This window comes from Octopus bimaculoides, chromosome 7 (assembly GCF_046866305.1).
Source record: "Octopus bimaculoides isolate indiv1 chromosome 7, ASM4686630v1, whole genome shotgun sequence".
Classification (NCBI taxonomy): domain Eukaryota; kingdom Metazoa; phylum Mollusca; class Cephalopoda; order Octopoda; family Octopodidae; genus Octopus; species Octopus bimaculoides.
The window spans coordinates 65,264,502-65,272,001 of NC_142934.1; positions in this window are offsets into that span (position 1 = coordinate 65,264,502).

The following is a 7,500-nucleotide window of genomic DNA, read 5'->3' on the forward strand; positions in this document are numbered from 1 at the left end:
AACTTCCATCAAGTGTAAAGTAATCAAATGAATAATAACAGACGACAAGCGTGTGTGTGTGTGTGTGTGTGGGTGTGGGTGTACACGTGTACATACGTCTTGTTTGCTTACGTCAATATAGTGCTTCAGTATTGTAGAAAATTACACAGTATCCAATTACAAACCAGTTCCCCCTGTCGGCCTTAAATCCCAGCCTGAACATGAAGACCCCACATATTATCAGTCCAAGAACATCAAAGTGTTACGGGGTATTACTTTACAATAAAGAGATTATACTATTCATATTTATAATAAGAGTGACTGTCAGATATATAAAGTTATATTATATAACTTACTGCATTATTAAACATTGAGAATAAATCATGAAGATGGAAGTTTAATATTTTAATTTTTTAAAAATGTAGATCGTCATTGGAGGTCAAATACTTAAAATGTAATTTCACGCTTATTTGCTTGCGACTAACTATTTGGTCTGACGCATTCCGAAAATGGTAACTCTAATTCCGCTTCTTCGTGCATTTCTTGGCTGAACAAAATATGAATATAAACAGATAGGGAAAGATATATGAAATATATATTCATTGAAACGTATTTATATATGTAAACAATTTTATATTTAATCGTGAGAGCCGTTATTATCACTACTATATTATAAGGGGTGGGGGTGAACTCACAGAATCGTTAGAGCACCTAGCGAAATTTTTTTCCAGCGCTTTCTTTATGCTCTGAGTTCAAATTCCTCCAAGGTCGACTTTGCCTTTCAGCCTTTAGGGGCTGATAAAATAAGTACCAGTTGAGTACTGGGATTGATGTAATAAATCTACACCCTCCCCCGAACACGCTGGTCTTGTGCCTAAATTCGAAACCGATATTTCTTCTAGCTCTTTACTTTTTGAGGTTCGGAGTCCAAATCTCGCTGAGGAAATGTAAACTTATATCCATTAGGCGTCGATAAAATAAAGTATCAGTTAAGTACTGGGGTTGATGGTATCAACACAGCTCCTCTCCTGAAAAGTGCTGACCATGTGCCTAGATAAGAAATCGCAGAGGCAATGAGCTTGACAGAATAATTAGAGTGCCGGAAAAAAGGTTTTGCGTTATTTGTTCCGACTTCAAATTCCGCCGAGGTCTACTTTACCTTTCATCTGCCCAGGGTAAAAAAAGTAGCAGTAAGGTACCGGAGTCAATGAAATACCAGTCAGCTATTCGTGTCGATAAAACACCGGTTAAGTACTAAAGGTCGATGAATTATACCCTCCCCTCAAAATTGTTGGCCTTATGCCTAAATTGTGCTTATTTTATCGAGCCAGAAAGGGATGAAAGGCAAGGGCTATCCCTGCGGCATTTCAGTTCAAAACGTGAAAACGGACGAAATGCCGCTAAGTATTTTGTCTGACTTCGTAACAATTCTGCCAGCTCTCCGCCTTAGCTTTAAGCCTAAATTTACAAATACCCACCTACAACATTTTCCCGCAATGTCTACACATAGTTAAAAGATGCGTCGTTTATTACTGGTATTATTTAATCAACTACAGATTGAGATGAAACACCAGTCTGACTGTTTTCACACGTCATAAAAATAGATTAAATTTACATTGTTAATTTGCCTCCCAACATTACATATTTTTCAAATTATTTTAGAAATAAAAATTTCAAAATTAAAGATTCGCTATATTGTCCAGTAGTAGTTTTAAATAAGAATAAACTGTTTTTGCTTTCACTTAATCCTGTGTTCTGTTAAATCGAGAATAATTCTAGCTCGTATATAGCTACTCTTACCCTGAGCAACGCCAACTATTTTGGTGGTGGTAGTGGTGGTGATGGTGGTGTGAGTGTATTTTCGTGTGAGAGAGAGAGAGAGAGAAAGAAAGAGAGACAGACAGATAGAAGAAGACAGAGATTGTGTGTGTGTGTGTGTGTGTGTGTGTGTGTACAACTATATTAATAAACGCAAAATTCTGTCCATCCGTCTGGAACCCTTGTACCTTGTGCTTTAATCCATCCTTCTTGTGCTCTAATCCATCCTTCATTTGGTTCTGAATATCCATCGTTGGGATCAGGTATGGATGAAGATTTATTATAAGCTAACAGTCGAAGATTCAAATTTTGAAACAACTCCCAAAATTATATGTTGGATGTTAAACTTGCTGTTCCATTATCCAAGGAATGTGTTGTGTAGAATGGGTAAAAAGGCTTCTTCTTCGTAGTATGTAAGTTCCATGGAATGCAATTTCTCACTGACTTGGCTTTGTCGTCTCATTTTATTTAACCTACACACGCTCACATATGACCCGCGTTAGACTCCTCATTCGTACTATTACCGAACCGGAGTCTAACAGTGGTCCTTCGGTAGCACTTACATCGACCTACCTGCCGTTTTGATCTTCTGGATACCAAAACTTCTCACACACACATATATATATATATATATATATATATGTATCTATCTATCTATCTATATATATATATATATATATATATATATATAACGAACGGGTGCTGAAAAGTACCTGGTTTTGGGTAAGAAAAAATACAGGCGGATTAGTTAATTATGATTTTATTCAACATATTCTTCTCTCAAATCCACACACTTATTGTAGCGGTGCTTCAGTTTATCTATGCCTAGTAAAAGAACTCGGAAGTTTGGGCCTCCAACCAGGCCTTTTGTGATGCCCTTAAAGCCTGAAACTTATATATACATGTATATGTTGATGTGTGTGTGTGTACGTGTGTGTGTGTGTGCGTGTGTGTGTGTGTGTGTGTGTGTGTGTGTGTGTGGATGTGTGTGCGTGCGCGCGTGCATATATAGATATGAATGATCAAGTACATATATCTGCATAAGTATCGAGTTGGTGCATACTAGCATACCCACACACATATATATATATACATGCATACATGTGTACATACATACACAGACAGACAGGGAGACAGACAGACAGATAGGCAGATAGACAGATAGATAGATAGGTAGAGAGAGAGACGGAGAGACAGAAAGGCAAACATAGATAGATAACTTTCTTTTATTAGCCACACAGGGCTGCACACAGAGGGGACAAATACAACTGTAGAGTTTTTCTTTAAAAAAAATAAAAAAATTTTAAAAAAACAAATCCGATCAAAAGGGATCGGTAGGGGCAAACAAAAAAAAAACTAAAAAAAAAAGGGGGTATCGTATATCACAGAAAATGTCAATTGTGTAAAATGGGGTAACATTAGGTTTATCCATGGAGAGAAAAGCCTACGGAAAAGACCACGGTAACCTCAGCAGGGAATAGACACATGAGAGCGAAGTGCTCTCTCTCTGTCTCTTTTTTTTTTTTAATTTTTTTTCTCGATTTATAGGATCATGCTCAAAGAGGTATCGTCACTCGCACGCACCATCTTTGCTACATTCACCCACCTTTTAATGAAACTTTTACGAGACAAAAACTGTCTCTCCATTCTCACCTTCCTTTTCAAGTGATACTTGAAAAAGTTGAGCGATTGGCCAGAGAGGTAAGTTTTCGTCTCTAATCCTTTCGCTCGGGTCCACCACACACATTCTTTCACCATGGCCACCAGTATGATGAACACTGCCTTGCCTTCCCTGTTGAGGGACGGTGGTGGAGCAATTTGCACAATAGACTCGGCTGACAGGCGGACTCGTCCTACACGTGACAGCAGCCGTTCGGCATAAGCCCACAGGTCGGAAATCTTTGGACACTGCACGAGTGCGTGCAGAACGGTTTCGTCGCTCTGACCGCATCTCGGGCAGGTCGGTCCGGTGTGTCTCGAACCGTGCCTGTAAAGCTTATCCCGAACGGATAATGCTTCTCGATAGCACTGCCAGGCCAGGGATCTCTGGTGGTTGTCCATAGGTCCCGGCCCGAAAGTTGTCCTGAACAGGCGGGTCAGGTGTTCCTCGTCGACGCCCAGATTCTGCCCGAGATCGTCGTCGCACCTCCCCTCCACTAATCCTCTATAGAACGCTTTTGTGGAATCAAAGTTGCACAAGATTGGTCCCGGACGGCAAAGTTGTTGCAGAGCAACGCGACACTCACGGTGCCATTCGCCATTCCTCGGCCTCTTTTTGATCCACGACTGCAGTTCGGCTAAGGAGACGAGCTGCGGGAAAGCGCGCCGCACAAACGGCGACCACACCTGTTCACCGTCGTCTACGTAGAGCCGGAGATGTCGCAGTCTCAGCGCATGTCTGCACATCATCAACCACGGCATACCCAGCCCTCCATTTAGCGGCTGTTGACAGCAAATGGATCGCCTAACCATCGGAACGCTTCCCTTCCACAAGAAGCGGAAGAGTATCCGTTCCAGTTTGGTGATGGTAGGGTCGGTACAAGGCACGACAGTCAGACGGTATTCGATGACGGATGCAATGTACGCGTTCGCCACCTCCGCCCGACCTTTTAGGGATAGCTTCCTATCGGCCCATTGCCGGGTGAGAGTGACCACCCTTGTCGTTATTTCGCCCCAGTTTTTCTCCATTTGGAGGTCCGGACCGAACCAGACTCCGAGCAATTTAACCGGCCCGTCGGTCCAGCGTCCCACAGTGGAGACGCTGTTAGACGGCATGGGCTTGCTTCTCCAGGTGCCGAGCCGCAAGCCCACTGACTTATCCCGGTTAATTTTTGCTCCCGTTACCGCTTCGTATTCTTTTAGTCTCTCGCCGACCAGCTCGATGTGCTTTTGGCTCGACACTATGACGGTGACGTCGTCCGCGTATGCAGACGCGCTCGTCCCACATCCCAGCTCTCGTGGGATGCCCCTCAGCGTCGCCAGCTTCTGCAGTAGAGGCTCAAGAATCAATACATACAGAAGGGCCGAGAGGGGGCATCCTTGACGAACCGAACGCATGATGCCGAAGGGTCTGGATAGATGACCGTTTACGCGAACTACCGAGCTGATGCCGCTGTATAAGGCAGCGATCCAACCGCGGAAGACGGGACCGAAACCAGCCGCTATGAGGACGGCTTCCAAGTAGTGATGGGCTACCCTTAGATAGATAGATAGATAGATAGATAGATAGATAGATAGATAGATAGATAGATAGACAGACAGATTAGACTAGACAGACAGGCAGAAAGATAGACAGACAGGTAGACAGACAGGTAGACAGACAGGTAGACAGACAGGTAGACAGGCGACAGATAGATAGATAGATAGATAGATAGATAGATAGATAGATAGATAGATAGATAGATAGATAGGTTTCTTTATTAGCCACACAGGGCTCAACACAGAGGGGACAAAATACAAATGTAGAGTTCTTTCTTTTCGAGGGGGACGAAAACAAAGCAGAAAAAAAAAACAAAAGTGGGGACAACGACGAAAAAAAATCGCAAAACGTTTGGGGCATTTACAAAAAATACGAAATAATACAGAAAATTCCCAATAAATGGGGAGGTTATCCGTGGAAAGAAAAACCTACGAAAAGACCACGGTAACCTCGGTCCTTAGTGTCACAGTTTGTTAAATAAAATTTCTTTTATTTATGCAAGAAACGTAAGTAACTCTGTTTACAAAATTTTAAAACGTTTTATAGAATCATGGTCAAGGTGGCTTCGTCATTTATACGTGCCATTCTTGCTACATGTATCCATCTTTTTTCGAAACATTTGCAAGACAACACTTGCCTCTCTACTATCACCTTCCTTTTCAAGTGATACTTGAAAAAGTTGATGAGAGATTGACCAGAGAGGAAAGTATTTGTCTCTAATCCTTTCAGACGCGTCCACCAGATGCCCAGCCCTCCTTTCAGCGGGTGTTGGCAACAAACGGATCGCCTCACCATCGGAACGCTTCCTTTCCACAAAAAGCGGAAGAGGATGCGCTCCATTTCGGTGATGGCGCGATCGGGACTAGGCACGACGGTCAGGCGGTATTCGATGACGGACGCGATGTACGCGTTCGCCACCTCCGCCCGATCTTTTAGGGACAGCTTCCTCTCGGACCATTGCCGGCAGAGAGTGGCCACCCTACTCGTTATCTCGTCCCAGTTCTTCTCCGTTTGCAGGTCCGGACCGAACCAGACTCCGAGCAACTTGACCGGACCGTCCATCCAGCGTCCCACTACTTAGGTGCTGCCGGACGGTATGGGCTTGCTTCTCCAGGTGCCGAGCAGCAAACCCACCGACTTATCCCGGTTGATTTTCGCTCCCGTCACCGCTTCGTAGTCTTTCAGCGTCTCGCCGACAAGCTCGATGTGCTCGTGGCTAGACGCTATGACGGTGACGTCGTCCGCGTATGCCGACACGCTCGTCCCGCACCCCAGTTCTCGCGGGATGCCCCTCAGCGTCGCCAGCTTCCGCAGTAGTGGCTTGAGAGTCAATACGTACAGGAGCGGCGACAGGGGGCATCCTTGACGAACCGAACGTGCAATGTCGAAGGGTCCCGATAGACGTCCATTGACGCGAACAACCGAACGGATGCCTGTGTACAAGGCAGCCATCCAGCCGCGGAAAACGGGACCGAAGCCGGCAGCTTCGAGGACGGCCTCCAAGTATCAATGGTCTACCCTATCGAAAGCTTTGGATTGATCCAAATTGATCAGGGCCCCACCCATGCCAGGTTCCTTAACTACCCTCTCTATGATGTAGCGCATCAGATGGAGGTTGTGATGGATGCTCCGGCCCGGCACGGCGCACGTCTGCTCCGTGCCGACCAGTTTCTCGATGACAAGCGCCAACCGCTTGGCTAACACCTTGGCCAAAATTTTCATGTCTGCATTGAGCAGAGTGATGGGCCTAAAGTTATCTATGGCGTCCCCCTTGTTTGGATCTTTCTTCAGCAGCGTTACCGCTCCTCGGCTCACAAAACCGGGAATGCTCCCGTTCTGCTGCCAGTTGCAGTACACGGCCGCCAAGACGTCTCCAAACAAGTCTGGCATACAGTTGTAAAGCTCGTAGGGCAGACCATCCAAACCCGGAGATTTGTCCGTCGAGCAACCCTCCATCGCGTCCCTCACCTCCTCCGCCGTGATGACCCCTTCGCAGCACTCCGCCTCTCTTGCCGAGAGTCGTGGCAAGCTGTGCAGGTAGGCACTAAAGTCCACCCTGCCTTCTCGCTCGCCACTCCTCCCGAACAGTCGGGCAAAATGCCGCTGAAACGCCTCGCACATCTTGCTCGGCTCGAGCAATTCGCGCCCCTGTTCGTCTACCAGAGACCGGATGGTGGCTCTGTTACCCCGCTGCGCCTCCGCCACCCGGGCCTCTCGTGCGGCTCCAACACCTTCATTCCTCAGAGCACGCATCCTTGCCCTGACAGCACACCCTTCGTGTTTAGCATTGAAGTGTTGGTCGAGGGCCAACTTCGCCGCTAAAACGTCGGATGTGATGCCACTTCGCAATGCCTCTTCTAACTTTATCACTAGCTCCCCCTCTACTCTGTTCCTCTCTACAGCTAGTGCCCTGCTATACCTTATTGCTTCCGCCCTTACTGCTCTCTTGAGGACAAACCACCATTTGTTGTTGACGATGGCTCCCGTCAAAGCCCTCTTTACTA